The 20,563-nt window shown below is 48.1% G+C and overlaps 1 protein-coding gene across 1 annotated transcript in view; it reads right to left on the minus strand.

Moving 5' to 3' along the window:
* Positions 1-20,563, minus strand: part of MAPKBP1 (mitogen-activated protein kinase binding protein 1) — a 114,810-nt gene that overhangs the window by 46,604 nt on the left and 47,643 nt on the right. The gene's annotated exons all lie outside the window — the stretch shown is intronic.

Raw genomic sequence — 20,563 nt, forward strand, 5'->3', positions numbered from 1 at the left:
AAAAGCAAGTAGTAGTAAACTGCTGGTAAGCAACATAATCACCTCCATTGAGAGCAAAACAGTTGCTGACTGGGAGATGAGGGAAGGAGCAGAGGCCCCACTTCCCCACGAACCTTGCCCATAGCACACTGCCGGGGTCTCAGCCCATCACAACCAGGCTGCGGCAGTCCCAGGTACGGAGCCCTCTCCACTCCCCACACAATTTTTCATTTCTCACATTACAGCATTTGTCTCATAGCAGAGAGCAGTAGCGGCCAGTAAAAGAAAACACATGGTGCTTACCACCCCATCCCTAAACTGTTGAGAGAATAAGGAGAGACAGAACAGCAATTGCTCTGATGACCTTGGGCCCTATCTCCCACTTCACCTCTAAAACAGAAACTGTGGGTTTCGCTCGTCCCTCTGCTAGCACTGGCTGCCAGAGTGCGCAGGGTCCCAGCTCCTCTCCGCTGCAGGTGCCCCTGCTCCGGTGCCAGCCGCCCTCGCCACGCTGGGGCCGCACTGGCGGCACCGTCGCACTGGGGCTCACCTGCAATGTGTGCCAGGCTGCGGTCAGGCAGGGCGAGAAACACACGGGACTGAGAAGTGGAGGAGCTGGCCTGAAGCAGCCAACCAGAAAGGCAAAAGCTTTTTGGCATCACCCAAACCTACTGCTGCACCTCACCTACAGATACAGACCTCCCCAACACTGCAAGCTGCACACTCATGCACAGGACTAAGCACACCTTGGCACCGTGCTGCCGAGGGCAAGAGCCACGTCATTCTAGGCCCCTCTCCACGTCCCCAGCAGCTGGCAGGGCTAGCGGTGCTGCAGGCACAGCTCAGGGCTGACCAGCACCTGCGATGCGTCCAGCATCTCTTCACCTAGTCCAGGCAGCTGACCCTTCCCTTGGTCTGAGCGGGCTACCCTGCCAGAAGCGGTGTTAAATCTGAAAAGCACAAGGGAGCAGAAAGGAGGACCCACGCACCGAGACCTTGAGCTCAGAGTCCTTGGCCAAAGCTGTCACGCTCCATTAACATCGCTAGCTCAAAGCAGACGCCCTCAGAGGGTACCGAAGCTTTAACCTCCAAAGCACCAACCCTTCCCAAGATATGCCCCCACGCACACCCTTACACTGCTCCACTCCTCTCCACCCGTGCCGTCCCACCTGCCCTTCTCCACTCGTGCCCTACCCTGAAAGCCACGGCAACAAAGGCACCAACTGATAGATAAAGCAGACAGCTGTGGTTAGAGAGCAGGGAAAGTGTAAATAAGCAGTTTCTTCAGACCAGGACCGATCCTTCTGTGCTTTTTACCCTGGGGAACCAATCTGGAAAGTTTCAAGTCAAAGCTATGCTATATATTTCTGAGGGATTAATGTAAAGAAGCAGGTGGTTTGTGATCCATTAACAAGTCAGGGGAGGTTAAGCCTCGCAAATCACAAGATATGAAATAGGAAGTTAGCAGATGTGAAAATCTAACTAATCCCAAGCCCCCAGCTAATCAGAAAAGCAAAGCAAAGCCCCATTATATGGAGTTGGATAGGGGTAACGGACCAAAATCCTGCTGAGTTATGACAGGGATGAATTGTGCTCAAAATAAGCTTCAAAAAACCCTGAAAGAATAAAGGAAAGACATGAAATCTTGGCAAAGACTTCCCTATACAGCTCTTACATTTAAGTTTTTGTTTTATTGTGAGGAACTCTGCAGCAAAACAGGACTTCAGAGAACTGAACAGAGTCTAAAAAACACAGGAAAGATGCAAAATACAAACCACGGTCTTAAAACCAGGCAAGCAAACATACCACTTCCTAGAATAGTAGTATAGCAAACCGCAAAGGTCCAGGGCTCTGCCGTTATTAACCTGCACAGCAGAGCCCTTGGCTACTTACGAGCATGAATTTCAGCTCAGTGGCACTCCAGCACAGGCTGTCTGCCCGTGGGCTTCCCCCCTGCTTCACAGCCCTCGGCCAAGGGCAGAGCCCACGGTGAAGGCAAGAGCCACCCCACTCACACAGCAAGGCAAATCGGCAAACCGCTCCATGAGCCACACGGCTTCTAGTGCCAGAGCAGCCAGGTATTTTAACTTTGTCTTAAGACAACCCTGTGCTCAATTCACTGAGCTTGACCCATAATAAACGCTATCTGGAGGCAGGGAGAAATAAGTCCCAGTATCTCCTTACCGGTCAGCAAGCACTGATTTATGCCACGAAAAGGTAAACTTAACTCAGACTCGGTGAAACAAGACTGCACATTGTTGAGTTCTAGGCTAATAAGCAACGTAACTTGCTAATTGGTTATGAACTTCTCTGCCAATAAAGTCATTTAGCCAGGATAAACTAGTCTTCTAAACTTGCCTTCTTAAATTAGCTGCTACTCAACAAAAGCCACCCTGCTGCTATGTTGTCCCATGCCAATTGTCCACCATCGCTCTCCTGTCTGCCATACACAAGGGCAACAAAGGCTCCAGCCAACTCCAGGGACACTTTATTCAGCAAGCTGGCAGGCCACAAACCACCAAACTCACAGCGGGACACACATACTGCTCCGCGAGTCAGGAGCACTCAACTCTGAAAATCGGCTCCCTCTCAAAATGCAGCCCACTCCGTCCTAGAGAGCGCATCTCCTCAACGAGCAGAAAGGAACCACTTTGAGCACTTCAGTCTCTTCTCAGCGTTCAGAAAACAGCCTCAAGTTGCACCCGGGGAGGTTTAGGTTAGGTATCAGGGAAAAAAGTCTTCACCGAAAGGGTTGTCAAGCATTGGAACAGGCTGCCCAGGGAAGTGGTGGAGTCCCCATCCCTGGAGGCATTTAGAAGACGTGTAGACGTGGCACTTTGGGACATGGTTTAGTGGTGGGTGTGGCAATCCTGGGTTAATGGTGGGACTCGATGGTCCTAAAGGTGTTTTCTAACCTAAACAATTCTATGATTCAGGGCAGCCTCAGCTGCCTGCTCAGACACTCACAGCTCAGCCCCAGAGGAGCTCCTCCCCGCCACGCAGCTGGCAAGTCGTTCTCCGGCAGAACCTGCAGCAGTTCCCAAACAAGGTGGCTCAGAGCCCACGAGTACTCTGGGCGAGCTCCGTTTCAGCCAAGGAAATCAGGCTAGCAAAATACAGGGAATGGAGACACTGAACGGTCAGATCACTGACCCACCTGCTCCACACTGCCTCCAAGTGCAGTAAGGCTACCAAGCCCTCAGGAGACTCAGAGTACCTACTCCTTTCCGTTTATGCTGGCTTTAATCTTACAGCAGTTAAAATAATAAAAATAATTACCATGGAAAATTAATTGCATACACCCATCTCTCCATCCTCCACCTTTGTCTGCTCCTTTATAAGGCTGCGTTCCGTATTTTACAGCCAGCGGGATGGAAAGAACGCAAGAAAAGAAAGCACTCATCTGCTTGCTCCTAGCTTCCAACTGTGGATGTACAAAGCAAGGTACTTCAAACCTTCACCTCTTCCACCTGCTCCACCCCTTTCCCAAACTGAAGCTTTCCAAACAAATTCAAGGTCTCAGTCCATCTTTGTCCGAAGACATCTTTTTAAATGTTAGTGCCAACATACAAACTAAGACTAGCTCCAACAGCACCTCAGATGGGACCTACAGAGAGAAACACTGACCCTGGCATACACTAGCTGTTTAGAAGGTCAACATTTTTAGCACGCTTGTTTCAGCACAAACCTTACCCCTCCTCTGCAGCTGTGGGCAAGGCTTGATGACCTCAGCACCTTTTTAATCCACAAGTATGTTCTGATTTCCAAGATGTTTATAGAAACTATTCACTGCTGTATGGATTACTGCTGTACAAACCATCTATCAGCCAGCTGAGATCAAGTGTCCTGTTTGTTTGCACGCCGATTCCTGCAGAGGCTGTTGGCAACAGCGTACGTATTTAAAGGTATTATTTCTAGGTCTGTGATGCCACCCCACAACTTTAAGTACACCTTCCTCATACAGGCAGCTTTTAAAAACAACTTGGCTGTGGAATCTTTTCCAGTTCTCCTCTTTCTTGCAGGACACTCAAGTAATCTCAAACACAAGGGAAGGACAGAATCAACTCTCACAACTATGTCACAAGATTTTTGCAGACAACCCTAACCCTCCCCATCAGGGAGCCCATTTGGTTCAGCCAACAAGAAAGTGGAGGAAGGTTCCTTGCAGAGCTTTCCAAACCTCCATGAAGACAGCCCTATCTTACATGTGCACAACTGTGCACCATATATGCAGATAAAAAGCTAGTGGTGTTTCAAAGGCCGGGGGGGGGGGGCGGGGGGGCGGAGGAAAGCAGCGTCATAGCATTTTCCATTGGCTCCAGCAAGAAGAAAAAAAAATACGAAAAAGAAGCAATTTCCCTAAGCTAAATATAGGAGTAGAAATGGAGAGGAATTGGACGTCAGTATCACACTTACATGAAGTATCTGACTCACAAAGTCAGCAGCAGTGGGTCACTCCATGCAGCTCCCCCCACCCTTCCTTTTGCCTCTTCTCCTACTGGCTTCACTCCTGCTCTTACAAAAATTCTAGTTCCTGGGCATTTTACTCTTCCCGTCGTCCTCCTGTTTCCCCATGCATCCCTCTAGTCTTAGCTGTCTTCCCCCAGCCACCTCCTTCCTCATCCTCCTTTAACAAACTAATAAAAACCAGATTTCTGCAGAAGTCAGTTTTCCTCTTTCCTTCCTCCCCAGGCCACACTCCCCTCCAGGGGGCTTGGGAAAATTAAAAGCCTGCGATAGCATTCCTTTCCAAGTGTCCATCAGCTCAGCGTTGCCCTATCTTGTGGGACACGTGACTGGAGGCAGAGTTCATGGGTCGAGTCCTCCTTGGGTCAAGTCCTGCTCTCCTAAACGCATGCAGCCTATGTATGTTATAAAGAGGATGCTGTATGAAGGAAAGAAAACTCCATTAAGATGTAAAAAACAAACGTTGGCTTTTTTTTTTCCCCCACAATATAATCCTTTCATACTGCTGCATGAATAAATGAAAAGAGCAAATAGTCCCATCCCTTCAAAAACAGTACATTTCTCAATTTCTGGCTTACACTCTCCTCTCCTCCCCCCACCCAAAGCTATTCAAATGAGAGCGCAATAGCTTCCTACGCACTAAATGCATGAAAAAGAAAAAAAGACATTGATAAGAACAAAATCTTTTTTACACTGCACCGGTTGCCAAGAGAAGCTTGATCAGAGTGAAGCAGTGTCTACAAAAGCTGGTGTTAATTTTCTATGTGGCAACTCTTCCTGCCAAAAAGCTTCTTTAATTCACAGCCAGTACTGGGAGCGGGCTAACAGTGATGAGAGAGGATGTGCACGCTGACTATGTAACTGAATAGGTATTTTCATGCAAGCTATATTAATTAAATGCATGTTGAGAGGTTAAGAGTCGGGTGTTGCTGCCTGAGCAGAAAAGCCTTCAGAGCTCCCTGCACCAACCCATGGCCAAGAAGATTGGGAAGGTGGGAGCCTGACACATGCAGCTAAATCACGCTTCAGAAACCAATGCAGGCTAATGAAAAGCCATGAATACCGAACAGAAAACCCACTGTGAAGAAAGTGAATGATATATTTATGACGCTAGGCTAATAGTGTAGGAATTGCTGATTGCCCACCAGGGACATGTCTTCTCTGTTTAAAAGGCTGTGTGGCACCCCAAATCTGCAGGACAGGGAGCTCAAACACACCACAGAACAGGGTCTGCTCCAAAAACCACAAGAAGAACCAGGCCAAAATGAAGCCGAAGATCTTGCCCCCAGAAGCCCAGGCCCAGGGAAGAACAGGGTAGATTTTAAGACACTTGTCCAGACTATTTTCCCAGCCTCCAGAAATGTGACATTCAGAGATATCTTAGGCCAGTGGGCACCCGCACACGAGAGGAGGGAGAGCAGCACAGGAAACCGAGTCGACACGAAAGCAGGGCAGAACTGCCAAGAAGGATTTGTAGGGAAAACCCCCAAAGGGACAAGGACAGCCAGCCTCTGTTCCCCCCGCCACTTCAACCTCCTGAATACACATCACCCACTGCATTGGCTGATAGGGCAGATGTATCCAGTACACGGGAACGCAAGATGAAGCAGCACAGCAGCCTCTCTCTCTCTCTGCCCAGTGTCACAGGCTTTGCACAACCACAGGCCAGCATTCCAATCGCTCTCCTCAGCTGAGGTGCTGAGCACCAGTGACAGCTCACTTCCCATTCAACCTTCAATGGACTGAGACAGAAAAGCAAGCCTTGCAAGAGAACAAATACTACATCCCCAAATACGGCAGCCTCAAAATGCCCACCACTCCTGCAAAAAAACCCACCAGTGCCCATGTGATCCGTCAACATCCAGAAGAACAGGCAACTTGCTCCCTGCACCACCTGGCGAGATGCTGCCATCCCCATGATCCGCTACAGTGTGGTTTGTGCCTGTCCACCGGCACAGGCTCTGCTGCAGGTGAGGGGACAGGAGCGGTGCCCACGAAGCTCCTCCTCAGCCCCTGCCCTGCACAGGGTCAATGCGCTCCTGCCACGGGTGGCCGACAGCTCCCGGCGGCGGCTCTGGCTCTCGGCAGCCCCTTCACACCTGCCAGACTGCATCTTTACAACAACCTGCTGCATCTCTGAGCTCAAGCTGCAGGTGGCAGAGGACAGATGCACAGATCTGAAAAGACACCCAAAATACTTCAAAAAACCCAACACAAAGATCACATTTAACTTCTAAGTAGGAAAAGGCCTTGAAGATCAAGTCCAACCGAGACCATCAAGTCCAACTGTAGAACGATGACAAGAGCCAACAAGGACAGAGATCGTGCCCGCACACTGACCGGTCCAGGCCTCTCCTTGCTTATGCAGAGACACCACTGAAGTGCCAGCTTTACCAGGAACAGCGAGGAGAAACGCTGCGGTCCCCCCGCCTGCCTCCTACCAGAGCCAAGGTGCTGCCTGCCCACGAGGACTGGCTGCCGCGATTTCTAGCAGGTCCAGCCGATCTGCCACACCACCTCGGCTCCCTGGCACTACCACACGCAGGAAACTCCATTTTAGCCTGGGAACAAACACCAGGTTATTTCAAGGTCTCTTTTTAAGGGGGCAGAGCAGAAGAGGAGGTGGGGGGGGGGGGATTTTTCAAAGCGGCAACCCTTCTACACCGGGCAAACATAAGACAGGGTGATGACTCTGGAAAACAAACCCAGACCCCACACTTCACACAAAATGGATGCAGGCACAAAAGACAGCCTGGTTCCTGTCTCTCACCACGTAAGTTGCACACAACCCCACAGCAGCCACGCTGGAGCCAGAGACGCAGCGGCACTGCCCTCAGGAGAGCGGTGGCTTTTCACAGGGCTGCGCAATAAGGAGGCACCTTTTCCAGGGGGCAAAAACCTAAGCCAGACTGAGATTGTGAAAGACTTGGACAAGAAATGCATGTGGGGAAAGCAGAGGGGAGAAAAGGGCTCAGAGGAAAACCACAAAATTTAAACCAGTTTACCAAGTGGGAATCATTACAGTTGCAAGGAAGATGAAAATTATTCCAGTTAATTGTTATGGCTCACGGCTGCCTAGTCACCAGTGATTCAGCAGGAAGTTCACCTTCAAAACATCCCCATTCCCTTGAACACTCCAAAGCCGGGAGAGGAAAAAAAACCCAAGAACTCAGGGATGAGAAACCAGGGCTAACACCCTGCCCCAGCAGAGCAGGGCACAGGCCACCTCACCTGCCCTGCAGAGCACCCCGCAGTAAAGGCAGGTGCCACAGGGAAGCCATGCAAAGCAGCAGCTGCGCGCACACGCTGAATGCCTGCCAGCCTGCACGTCTGAGGAGCTCCAAAGGACACAGGCCACTGATGAAAAACACATGTGCACAGACACACACGTATATACGTGTGTATGTAGGTATATACAGACACGTGCATACATATGGCTCGTGGCTGACTACAACACACACGCACACAGAGTCCAGGTTTCTCCCTCCCTCTCTCCAAAAGCACTCACTTCCCTAGGGGCAGGGAAGCAATGCCAGCAATACACCTACATGAAGCATTAAATCAACTAGGCTGGGAGTAGGAGTTGCAGAGCTGCATTTTATTTCAGCACTCTTGGCAAACACCCACTGAACACTGCAAATGAGCAGCAGCCTCGGGGGCTAGAGCAATGGGCAACTGATGATAGGAAGGCTGGAGGAATAAAAGGATCACTGAGACAGTTCGTGACAAGAGAATGTGCCGATCAGTCAGACTGGAGAAGCAGTAGAAAAAAAGAGCCTTGAGCAGAACCTGGCTGCTCCCAGATGCAACCAACAGGGATGAAACAAACAGCCAGAACACAGCTGAAAACCTGAAGAACTTTGCATCAGGACAGGGAATGCAACTTTTTCCAGGATGGATGCTACAGGATCACAGCCTACTGTGTTAATTCTTGACAAAGGACTCATCTCCATATGCTGAGGTCTCCTCCCAAAGTTACAGCTGTCACCGGCACATCAGCACGTAGAAGAGAACAACTCTGTCCTGACAGACCAGCCAGGACACCTGCTTCGGGGACCTCTTGCTCCCCAGTTGTTCCCCACCCCTCGCCGGCTCCCAAAAGCCAGTCCCTCTTCAATCAGCATCTGGCTGACAGCCCCAGGTCTGCCATTCTCAGCAACAGCCCCTAAGCTTTGTCCGGAATCCGAAAGGCCTCGGGCTCCCTGTGCTTCCTTGCTCTGAACTTAGCCTGACCTGCCTGTAGCTCTATTTCACTTGGTTGAGCTGTGACAGCAATTTCTCTAACTGACCAGGTGTCTAGGGCTAATCTGTTTTACTTCTGTTTATCTTAGTGTGATACACCCATAGTTTTATATAAATAACAGTAACAAGCAGTTATTTTATGTAGACCAAGATATTTGCAACTAACACCAAAATGTACCAGAGAGAAATGGCATGAGAGCAGAAGCCTTGAGAAGTGGAGATGCGGGATGCAGTGCAGAGGAACACAGGCATGGGATGATAAGAGACGACGTACGTGCTTGGCAGCAGAGACCCCATGGCTGTGAACAATTCAGCGATGGTCCCTTAAAGAAATACAGACCTGGAGCTGAACAAAACAGGTTTTAGGGGTAACAAATTAAAAAATACCCAATGTGCATGAAAGATACCATACATAGAAGCACCATGGAGCTGCAGACCAACTAAGAAAGAGAAAGGTGTGAAAGTGTGTTAGCAAACATATAGAAAACAACCCAGGTCGACCCTGGATTGAGGAGAAATCCAGCAACATCCACATCATGCTCCTCCCGGTGAAGGGCTACAAAGGCTGAGAATTTATGGTGTTACCCTACAATGACTGCCTTTAAGATCCAGAGGAGAGAGACAAGGGTGAGGGTAACACCAGGAAAAGGAATAGAAACAATGAAATGTGTTACAGTTTTAGTTGCATTATCACAATTATTGAGACCTTTTTCAATATAGAAGTATTCTAATGCATTATCCTTCTTTTTTTCCCCTGTAATAATTACTGGTAGAGTAAAATGACTCTCTAATTAGTGTTAAGAATTCAGTTATACTACCAATAAATTCTTGCCTTCTTTTATGTACATAGCCCACATGGGTAAGAGGTGCTTCCTCTTTGCCCATAAACAACATTGAGTCTATCAATGCCCAAGGGGAGTGCCTCAGAAAAAAGAAAATGCACAGATCTAGGGGAAAAAGAAGCAATGAAAACAGCAAGTTGAAGGAAAAAAAGAAAAAAAATCTTTTACAATCCCAGGAGAATAGCAGTTCAGAAGGAAAGGCCAGAAAGAGATAAAGAGAAGCAAAGTTTACAATAAAATTCCTGTAGAATAATCAAATCTGCCGTCAAGCCCCAAGCAAATTCAGCTCTCTAGCCCAACAGTATACTGAGAGAAGACAGAAGACGGGAGCTCTCCCTGAAGGCACCCTCCTGGGAGCAAGCGGCTCCCTGCAGAGACGCAGGGGAATATCTTGCTCTGCATTTCACGTCTGCACCAAATTCTCTGCAAGAGCAGTTGCCACCACGCCACAAATCCACAAAAGCTCAGTGTCTTCTTTTAAAAGTCAAGACCCAGAGGAAAAACATATCACGTTTGCGAGCACCTGGCCAGCACCTCGGTTTCCAGCAGCAAGCGCAGCCAGAGTATTCCCGCATCATGCCTGAGCCACTCAGGAGCCGGGAGAAAGATCTATACATCAAACCAATCATCTGGGGCAGGCGAACATGACGGCTGATGGCAGATGCCTCAGGGCTTTAATTGTTTTACCATGAGCAAGCAGTGTAGCCAATATTAAAGAGGCATCAGTCAAAGGAGCAAGACAAAGAGTAATACAGTTCAACTCTCCATTCTCGTCTGATTAACCTTCAGAAGGAAGCAGGCTGAGGCAGGTCTGCCTCCCAGCCCGCTCCCCACCACCATCTCCCTGGGGAGGATGGCCATGCGGGGGGTAAGGTGCTGGGCAGGACCCTCTGCTGCCCACTGACCCATCGCTGATCTTTCCTGCGTTCCAGAGCAGACAGCAAAAGCCCCCACTGCGGCAGAGAAACTGGAGCAGCTTTTCCCCTTGAATGCTTCAGTAAGCATAATCCTTGCTGTATCTCTGTAACTGTCAGAGACAAAGAAAGAAAAAAAAACACCAAACAAACAAAACCCAAACCTGCTTCTTCAAAAGCATGGAGTTAAAGAATCACCCGCTCAAGACAGTCAGTCGGTTGTTTTCATCTCCTCTAGGCACAGGCAAGACTCACAGCTGCCTCGGACAGCATGCTGCCAGGGCCGGCAAAAGGCAAGGCAGCCTCCTGCCAACCCTGCCTGCTGACAGCCCTGCGAGGTCGGGCTGCTGGCTGCTGGCAAAAGGGGCAGGGGGGCGCCTGCTTCGCCCCACAGCTGCTGGTGGTGCCACAGCCCAGGTGAAGCCTGTTGCAGCTCCTGGGCCCAAACCAGGACTCTTACCAGCACCCTGCCCCAGCACTGCTGCTTCGCAGAGTGGGAACAGCTCGGGCCTTGCCAGAGTGGCAAAATTCAATTCTGCCTACGTTACCTTTTTAGGAGCCCTGTGACAGCTCCGGCTTTAATGGAAGATGAACATTTACCTCTGCTTTGCCTGTATTTCAGCATAATATAGAGCATTTTAAATGCACTAAAATTCTTCTTCAGAGTAGCTAATGAGGATCAGTTGTCAGATCTGAAAAGACAGCTTTTCTGGAAGGGGAAGCAATCACAGTAAAATCCAGTTTTGCTTTTTCATACATCTGTATCTCTTGTCACAGAGGAACGTGGTTAGGTTAGAGTCCAAGACAAAGAAGCATTGGGTTAGGACTGCAAAAGCATAGCATCTGACACTGAAGGCAGGGACTTGGCTGGTGTCAGCTCTGTTGGTCCTTGACTGCCAGCCAAAAGAACCGGGTGCAGGTGCACAAGAGGCCAGTGCACACGTGCGTGTGTTGCAGGGCACGGCTGCCAGCACGAGCCTAGCAGGGAGGGCCAAGTCCTGCATCTGCTTCCCAAGCAACAGTCAGGGCATTTCTGGGCATGCTTACAGGAAACAAAATACACGGCTTCTTGGCACTTCTTAGCTCTCCTAACACGATGCTCTTTCACCTTTAACTTGTTGCCTTCCTGACACTGAGTGGAACCTGAGACCATCTACAGTGCCAGATCCTCCAGGAAGAGGAGAAGGACAGACTCCCCGTTGTTCACACCTGGTGATGGGATATGTCCTTTGGACTGTATGTACTTTTTTGAAGTTAAACTCTTATGATTTGTGTCTAGGTTGCCAGGAGACACAGTGCCTGTTTTGAGATTCTTAGAAAGGGTGGAGCTCAGCTGAGGCAGCTGGTATCTCATTTTCATCCCAGACTTTGCTATTCGGTCTCCATTCCCCCCTGCCTCGCACTTATGCAAGCTCAGGACTTGGCTCACAAGCAAGCCGTGTTGCTGCACCAAGGCACTGGTTGCTAGGAGGTGTAACTGCTGGAGAGACACAAAGCAGGTAGCGAGGAGAGCAGGTTGCTACCTGCAGGTACACAGGCTTTTGGGCACTCCTGCCCTGTGCCATCCCCCTCCTTTCTCAGGCAATGGGCAAACCCCGGGGGGCTGCAGAGCTTCCAGCTGAGAAAAGGCCTTGGTGTTCCATAACAGCCAAGGCAGCGTGAGCTTTGCAACCGCTCCTCTTCCCTATTTCACTAGTATGCAATAGCTTTCCAAACCTGTCAAAGCTTCCCACTGGCAGAGCTCTACCAGAGCATTTAGCTCTGTTATTAAATAAAGCAGACATGCTTATTCTCTTGCTTTAGTTTCTTTGCTCATAAAGAGCAAGTGACCCTCACCACAGGACTGCTTTTTTTTTTTTTTTTTTGGCCTATATCCCTCCTAAACAGCAACTTCCCGCTAGTTCACATGCTGATTAATGAGATCAAAGCACAAAGTAACAAACTAACCATCTACACGGGATTACTTCTAGCTCGCCTCCCATTTTAAAAATCAAATTGGTACAATCGGTACAGTGAAAGACTGAGGATAGTCAGTCTCTCAATAAGGCAGGTTAAAGTCAGATGTGACCAATATAATCATTAAAACAGCAACTATTGTAGCTGTTCTGACAGGCACAATAGCACTCTCCCCTTGAGCGAACTGGAATATTTGCCTTGGAACTAGGACGGAAGCAGTAACAAGCACATACTATATAGTTCTCCTCAATACGGTTTGTCAGGCAACTCAAACAGCAGCAAACTCACAGGACTCCTCCAAGAAGCCCTATCCTTCCCTGCTCACAGCCTCAGGAATCCAGCACAGGGAAGCTTCAAGGGCAGTTAAGTGCTTTGTCGCAAGAATTTTCACTGCAGCCTTGCAAAGATAAGGGCATTCCCATCTCCCTGCTCTCACTTTCTTCATCACTAACGTTTTTAGCAGCAGCCAGAATCCACGCTCTTAACATAAACTTTCTGGAGGGCACAGCTAATACTTGTGGCTGCCCAGCAAACACTGGACTGAAGCTACCTGGCCAGACTTGCCCTACCCACACTAGCAAACTTTACGGCTTGCTCACACCACCGCAGCACCGCACACGGGAAGAAACCGCCTCTCCAGCATTTCCATCACTGGAGGTGAGAGCACATTCACACTGCCTGCATGCACACTGCAGGCAAGGAGCCTTCTCGGGCCCAGAATAAGGGTCCTGCAATTCATTCTTACACTAAAAACCATCCCCAACTTCATTGGCAGTTAAGTACAAAAGTTGCTTATAGTTAACACAGTAGTGTGCCATGCTGCCGTACTGACAGGTCAGAGTTCAAAGGTACATAGTAGGGAACAGAAGAGGGGTGGAATAACAAAAGTTTTTACTTATTTTGTTGAATTAAAGAAATCGCATGTAAAAATGCTTTGATGTTCAAAAAAAAAAATGCAAAAGGCACCACTGAAGAGATGCCTGTGCAACCTCCATCCAATTTCCTTCTACAAAACCATTCTGAGAGCATTTCCTTCCATCACTGCCTCATTCTGCTCTCCTCTCTGCCAAGTACTGAGCTTGCTCTGAACTGGGAACAGGTACAAAGGAGGACACAGGGGCAGCGGCGTCAGCAGCATCTGGTGCTCTTTGCCTTAATCACATCCTTAACTTTCTGTGCATATACTAGCACAATGTCACCTGAGCTCACTTCCCATGCATGGAACCAGCTGTGGGACACTCAGCAAGAGCAGCACGCTGCAGAGGCTCGTAAGATGGAGCACAACATGTCTTTGTGGACTCTTACCACCGCCTTCAGGGCTGGCTAGTGTGTCGTGTTGGGAGAAGAGCACCCAAACCAGCAAAGGTAAGGACAGCTGTATGAGACAGCACTTTTAAGTCCTCTGGGGGGGGGGGGTGTTGGTATTTTTGGTTTTAAGTAATCCGTTTAATACCCAGCTCCTGTTATCTACAGCTCTACAAGGGAGAAAATAGAAAACTGTTACTCTTATTTTTAGAAAAAGGTGCAAGCTGGGAGAAACAAGTGATTTTTCTCTACCATCCAGTCCCGTGGCAGACTAAAAATAGAGAAAAAAAGAGCCTCAGTTTTCCATGCCCTACAATACATTGCCCCTTCCCCATTGCTGGCTTTTCTCAGAAAAGTCTTCCTGTCCTTCAAACTCTACCATCCCAAACACAGAACAACATTTTTCTGGTGAGACCCCACCTGGAGTACTGCATCCAGCTCTGGAGCCCTCAGCACTGGAAAGACATGGACCTGTTGGAGCGGGTCCAGAGGAGGCCACAAAGATGATCCAAGGGCTGGAGCAGCTCTCCTGTGCGGACAGGCTGAGAAGGTTGGGGCTGTTCAGCCCAGGGAAGGCTCCGGGGTGACCTTATTGTGGCCTTTCAGTACCTAATGGGTGCTAGTAAGGAAGATGGGGACAAAGTTTTTAGCAGGGCCTGTAGCAATAGGCCACAGGGTAATGATTCTAAACTAAATGAGTGTTGATTCGGACTAGCTATAAGGAAGACATTTTTTACACTGAGGGTGGTGAGACACTGGCACAGGTTGCCCAGAGGAGTGGTGGATGCCCCATCCCTGGAAGCGTTCAAGGTCAAGTTGGACGGGGCTCTGAGCAACGCGATCTAGTTCATGTCCTCTGCATTGCAGGGGGGCTGGACTAGATGTCCTTTAAAAGTCCCTTCCAACCCAAACTGTTCTATGATTCCATGATTTTCCTGCCCCCAACCCTGTAATTTTGGAGGTGAGGAGGGGAAGGAGGAAGAGTTACCAGCTCAACTCTGAAAGGAAACCAGTTTTCTGCTCAACTCAAAGGAGGGTTTCCCACACGCCAAGATGTTCTCAGACAATTTGTTCTGGGAAAAGGCTCCCACTCATACACCTCCTCTCTCCACAGAATTCCTGGTGAAAAAAATTGTGAAGCGTATCCCAAAATATTTCATTGCAATTGGACTGTTCCCTTGAAAAATTCTCAATTCAATCTAAATGTCAAAAAACATCTGGCAATCTAAACAGGTCAAGGCTTCCTGTCGTGGGGTTTTTTGTTTTTTTTTTTTAAACAGCAGAGTTTGTTGCTACCAAGGGTCTCCAGACTTCACCTGTGATTCATCCCTGATCCTGGAGAGCAGGTACTGCCTGTCAACAGGGTGGGTCAACCCACTGGAAGGGCTGCAAGAGGAAGCAGAGATTGCTGCTCCTCGCTCAGGGAGGCTCCGCCGGGATGCAGCAGCATGCTCCTACATCCAGCACAGCCCCGGAGCCCAGCCCTTGCTGGGTGCCTGACAGAAAGGAGGAAGCACAGATGCTCGAATGAGCACAGGCTCACCCCAGACAGGATGGGGTGTACGCAAAGGAAGGGGTTTGGGAGAAAGGACTCCTATCACATGGCTTCTGTGGAAAGACAGGGGATAAATGGGCACATCAGTACCTGGCGGCTTGAGGGAGGATGCCCCTTCAGACCTATCGCTGCTGCCAGCTCCTCAAATAGTAACTGTGGGACAAAGCATCACATCTCATCTCTGCTTATCCCAGGGCTGCAGCAGCTGGCTACATACAGAACAGCGACCAACCCCCTTCTAACTTGACAGCTGGATTAGCATATGGCACTCTGGAGAAGTAACCAGAAGCTCCATGTACAGCACAACAGCAGCTCTATGTACAGCAAAACAGCAGCTTGTCTCAAAGGGAGCTGGCAACCCCAAACATCAGCACTGCCCTGACTAGTTTTTCAACCAAGTGTGACACAAGGTACAAAGTCACACAGGGACTGAAACCAAAAATCCCACAACATTCTCACTGTCCACCAGAAGAGCTTCCACCTACGCCACTGCTGGCAAAGATGACATTAACCACCGCCCCAGCCAGCAGCTGAGCTCTTGGAGTCAAGGGCTCACGCTCCCCATACCTTCCCCCCAGCAGTCTGGCGGCACCCCAGTGCTGCAATCTTCACCATGTGCAGCACAGACAGCAGCACTTTTGACGGAGAATTGACACAGTCTCCCTCTGGTTTAGCAAGAAGCTTTTCTGCCAGCTATTTTGAGGGTTTGTCCTATTTTTCTCTTTTTTCTGCTGTGCGGCAGGTTAGCTGCAGGTCTGGAGATTCGCGGCTATCTCATTATTTAACATTCTACCAAGTGTTACATCCTCAGTTGTTTTGTCGTAGGTAAAGACTTTAATTAGACATGACATCAAAAGCCCCCACGCATGCACACATGCCTGGAGGCTGGCTGATGGAAACTGCCTGGAAGTCAGTTTGACAGCCTTGATTCCATTCTGCTAAGTACTTAAACCTGGGGAGTCTGCCCGCAGCTCTAGATGATGGCTGCGGTACTGCTCTGTTTGCTGCTTCGTCTCCGCTTCTGCCAAACCAAGTGAGATTACAGCTGAGCTGGATCAACACACAACCGTTCAGCAAACAACTCTACGTTTTAGGTGCAGTTTTATTACAGAGACATAGATTCGATGTGGAAGGGTCTCCAGCACTCACAAAAAGGGAGACCAAGCAAAAATCAGTGTAGAAATTGCTGCCTAGCTGTACAGGCACGTGGAAACAGCTCATACAGGTAAGACTGCACCTGCTCCATTAGGCAGGGTCTTTTCTGTCTGAAGTGCAATGATGGGGACTCAGAGCAGACCCAGCTGCCACCTAGATGGGAAGAGGGCAATTGCTCCAGGACTGCATGGTTGTTATCTGTGAATCTCACAGGCCAACAGCAAGACAGCAGGGGAAAGGCCATAGCCACTTTAAATTCATCAATGCAAAATAAAATATCAAAATTATGATTCTTTGGACTGAGAATAAAGCACTGTTGCAAAGGGGATCTCCATTTTCTTGTCCCAAGTGCAGAGTTTGCTCACTTGCCAAATAACAACAGCATTAGCCTTCCACAGCCCACCATTTCTGTCAAATCTACATCAATAAAAGCAAGGAGTGAAAAGAAGTATTTTACGTTTCAGGTCTTGATGCCTCAGTGCAGATACACTCCTTTCCCTCCAGTGGGTTTTTAAGACAGGGAGATTTAAGAGTTAAAGTATCTCTGCTTTTTTCTGAGAAATCTGCTTTTGCTGGGGAAGGAAATGGAGGGAAGGATTTGGTTACTTTTCATCTTTTTGGACACTTCCAGGACACTGTAACCTGATGTTGCTGCCTCTCGACACAGAAAAACTTTTTTGGTTTGGTTGTAGTGGCCCAACTCAAACCCAGATACAGTCACAGCTCTTCAAGTTGTGTCTAACAATCTCAATGAAGAGAATTTTCTTATCTCCGTCTCCAGGTCCACCACCACAATTTTACCAGCTGGCAAATCTTCCCAGATGGCAGGTACAAGCGCAATACCCTCACAGAAGAAATACGTAAACAGTCCAGATTCTTGGGAGATGGGCCAGGAAAGAGGTTTAACTCCTGAAAGGCAACTGTCCCATTTTAAAGAGGGCAAAGCAAGCTGCCTCTGGTGTGGCCACTTTGAACCACAGATGAGAACTTGTCCTCGTTTTAGAGTAGGTTTCTACAGTCTTTACAACACCACAGGATTCTCCTTCAGAAAAGAACATACAAAGAAGGCCCAGAAATTTGCCTTCAGAGGTCTGGAAGCTCCTTGAAGGAGCCTGCATCACCAGAACTGGATTTATCTACTGACAACCCAGCAGTCTGAATATTTCAGTGTCCTTGAACTCATCCAAGCTGCATTTGGGATACAGCCTGATGGCATTAGCATTCATGCTAGGGAAGGATTAGTGAAGAACTGCACCTGCACAGAGCTGCAGAGCTTTGCACAAACTGCACATGTACCAAAAGCTACACTGGGTCTATCAAGATGTGGATTCCTTTTGTGTACCGACAGCCTTCTAAAGACAACTACCATTGCAGCATCCAAGCAAAGTGATCAATTAGGTAAGAAAAATATGCTCTGAAATAAGGCAGGAATACTTGTCATCTTACAAATTAGGATTTCATTGTCCATCTAGCCACCAATGCTAACCTGGGCACAATGGTCCTAAGTCTTGAAAAGAACTCAGAACAGCATTTTGCCTCATTCACTGGCAGTCAACTACTAGACCTGCCTCTCACAGTCCATTCCTGTACCCCACGGACCAAAACCTTTCACTTTAAAGAGGAAAGGAAGAGCAAGGCATCATGCCTCATAAAATTATGCAAGGTTTATCCTAAATGTTACTTCATTATGGGTTATACGCAGCTCCAGGTAAAGGGAAATTGTTCTAAGCTGATAACTTACTATGTTGTGCAGTAATCTATCTATATAATGATGGAAAAATGATTAAAACTTTCCAAGAGACTCCACATGTGGATGAGCTGGAAATCACTTAGCCTTACAGCCTGTCTATCGGAAATGGAAAGAGGTATTTGGGAGCAAACCAGCAACCACTTCTGGAAAAGAAAAATCCTCACTCTTTCAGCTTCCAGTGGAATTTACCACTCAATTACGCGAGACTGCTCCACACATGCTGAGCAGACTCCTAGCTAGATTAAAACAAATTCACTCAATTCCCACTGTGCTCATCCCCTTCCTCCCTTCACTATGACACAGGCTGTGGTCACTGCCTTGTCAGTGCAGGACCTGACACCTACCTGGACCAGCAGACAGGGACCAGGAGGGGTATGACTCAGAAGGGGTGACAGAGTTAAGAGGCTTCCACTCAGTACTGCAAATCAGCCGGGGATGCGGAGTGGGTGGAACAGGGGGAGAGACTGTGAAACAAGAAGAGGAGGCTGTGGCTTGATTCTGCTGCAGTGCAGGTTGGCACACAAGAGGCTGCTGCGCTGACATCCAGCAGGCATGCCACAGTAGCAGTAAAATAAAATGTGACCCAGACAGCTGTGCAATCTTCTGATTTTGAACGCATCATGCCACTCTTCAGTTTTAAATATTAGCTGTTGTATCTCAAAAAAAAAGCCTCAAGGTGATAAAGCTGAAGCGAGAACAAGCCTAGCTCTTCAACAAGATCTTGCAGCAAAAAGCAGCAGGGGAAAAGATTTAATATCTTCACCTTAACTTTGATTGTACAGCTCCTTTGATTATTGTTCCTCCCTATCTACAAATAAGGGTGACTAGTCATTCTGAAATGGTACTGAATATGGGGGCATCCAAATCATTTCTTCAGCAAACGTGCTGCGCGCACACAGAGCTAGCAGGGGCTGTGTCTGTTCTGGCCACAGTAATTTCTGAGAGAAACCCAAGGAAACTCATTTCACTATGGCTCAGAGAGGATTGACTATATTAAACCCCTGTCCGTCTTTATGTAATTTGCTTTACATAAAGAGCTACGCTAGAGAGCTGAACCTTTATTAGAGTGCCTGGGAATTGAGAAGCAGAGCTAGAGAGAGGCTTAAGCTGGCCAAAACATAACAGAACAGTGTTTAAGAGCCACTGCACACCAACCAGTATGAAACACTACTTTCCTGCTCCCACTCAAGAAAAAGCACAGGCTGCTCCCTCAAGCAGGCAGGTGCCTCACACAAAGACAAGGTTCACAACCAGCTACCATGACCAGTTGGGAGCCCAGGAAAAAATAATAGAGAGAAGCAAAATAAATCACTCACACCCAACTAAAGGCCTAAAAAACAACAGCAAACACAATCCCAAAACCAAAAACAGGTTAAGTGGACTCAAGTTATCTGAGCAGCTGGTCTAGAATTTAAACAGATAGACATTTTACACACACACACACTTCCCCCCCCCCCCCCCCCCCCTTTTAATACTAGTCATCCTCAGAGGATTTTCTTAGCTTTGTTTCCCTTCTTGTTTCTAGGAAACACGACCTCAACTAGCTACTGGGAAAAAAAAAAAAAAAAAAGAAAAGGTAATAAACCAAAATGAGAGAAGGGCAGGGAAAAAAGAAAGGGGGGAAAAAACTGAAAGAAAAGGACAGAGCATCAATCCTGCCACAAGAAATAAAAAATTCAGTACATTTCTGTCCCACTCACTCCTCCCACAAGAACAACTTTGTTACTCACTGCATAACCCTAACAGAGATCAAATTAAGCAACTTTGGGTTTATTTCACTTGCCAGCATAAGAATATGCAAGTGCAGGCAGCAGATATAAGATCTCTGGAAAGGATGTAATTTTCTCCTACACTGACTTATCTCCCAAGACAAACAACAGCTTTATATGAAAGTGGTGGCCTAGAATATCTGCAGTACTCAGTGCCTTTAGCCTTCATGGCAGATGTGAAGAAAAGGCCTCCTATACAATACAAACATCCTACCAAAACAGTACCAGGGTCAGCAAAGCTGCTGTCACACACTGCCAGAGAGAAAGCCTTGTTAGGGTCAACGAAGAGAAAGGATAAAAGGTTCAAAAGCCAGTGAGCAGGAAAAGAAAGAGTAATGTAACACTCAGCTCTTTGGCACCACTGTGGAGTTGGAATGAGCTTGCGTTGTGCTGGGAACTGCTTCTTTCACAAGATTCAAAAACTTCTCAGATTTCAGAAAGTCCAGCAAAGAGAAAACTCAGAAAAGCAACTATTTTTTTATTTTTTTAATCATTTTAGGCAAACCAGAGACCAGAGTTAAGATCCCGCTCAAAGAATGCCAAAGCTTGTCACGCACAAGTCCTCGTTCACATAGTTATTTGTATGCCTGATGTGGATGAAGTCAGGATGCCTGGGGCAACTGTTTTGA

The sequence above is a fragment of the Falco punctatus genome (assembly GCF_963210335.1).
Source record: "Falco punctatus genome assembly, chromosome: 7".
Lineage (NCBI taxonomy): Eukaryota > Metazoa > Chordata > Aves > Falconiformes > Falconidae > Falco > Falco punctatus.